This window comes from Dipodomys ordii, unplaced genomic scaffold (genome assembly GCF_000151885.1).
Source record: "Dipodomys ordii isolate 6190 unplaced genomic scaffold, Dord_2.0 Scaffold10, whole genome shotgun sequence".
Taxonomy (NCBI): Eukaryota; Metazoa; Chordata; class Mammalia; order Rodentia; family Heteromyidae; genus Dipodomys; species Dipodomys ordii.
The window spans coordinates 399,391-400,469 of record NW_012267226.1 but is presented as its reverse complement, the minus strand read 5'-3'; positions in this window follow the sequence as shown (position 1 = coordinate 400,469).

The following is a 1,079-nucleotide window of genomic DNA, read 5'->3' as shown; positions in this document are numbered from 1 at the left end:
ATTTTCATGATTTTTCTTTTTTCTTTTGGCTTTTGCTCTACCACTTTAAGCAACAGCTCCACTTTCTGGTTTTTGAGTGGTTCACTAGCGATAAGAATCTCATAGGGGGCTGTGAATGTGGCTTAGTGGTAGAGTGCTCGCCTAGCATGCACGAAGTCCTGTGTTTGATTCCTCTGTATCACATACACAGAAAGAGCCAGCAGCAAAGGTGTGGCTCAAGTGATATAGCACAAGTCTTGAGCAAAAGAAGCTCAGGGACAGCATCCAGGCTCTGAGTTCAAGCCCCAGGACTGGCAAAAAACAAACAAACAAACAAAATATATATATATGGATTTTTTTGCCCGGGCTGGCTTTGAACTGTGATCCTCAAATCTCAACCTCCTGAGTAGCTAGTGTTACAGGTGTGAGCCACCAGCGCCCGACTAATGGGTTAACTTTTAATTGTAGCAATGATATATATGTTTTAAAATTGTTACCACAATTAAAAAATACGTTTCACAGCAAGATGTTATGTGTTCCTCACATGAAGTATGTGGTCTCCAAGGGGTGGTATGGACAAAGAAGGGAGGTAAATACCACCCGTGATACACAAAACAAATGCTTCACTAAGTAATATTACATTTATCTCATCTTCCTCTATGGAAAGAGAGCAAACACTGAGGAGATACCAGTATCCCGTTTTTTGATATAAGGAATTTGAATTCTCTTCATACATAACCCACTGCTTTAAGTACGGATAAAACTGTCTCCAAAGAAAGTCCAGAGATCCAGGTTATTCAAAGCTTTACTTACTTAAGGTTTCAACCCAGAGCTTAAGTCTTAGACTAAGGCACAAGGGACCCTCCTCCTAAAGACATCTACCCCAAGTTTTATTTTTCCTCTTCTCACTTTCTCTCCTTGGGCCTTTTGTATTCTCCTTTCACTGTGCGCATTGAACTGTGAGCACAGAAATCTGAACTTTGCCAAGATGCTGGGGGACAGCAGAGGATGGGAAAAGAAAACAGCAGAAAAGAGTGAAAGGAGACTCCATTCCTACCACAGCTCTGCGGCTTCAGAGGAGCTGCGGAGAGTAATAGGAT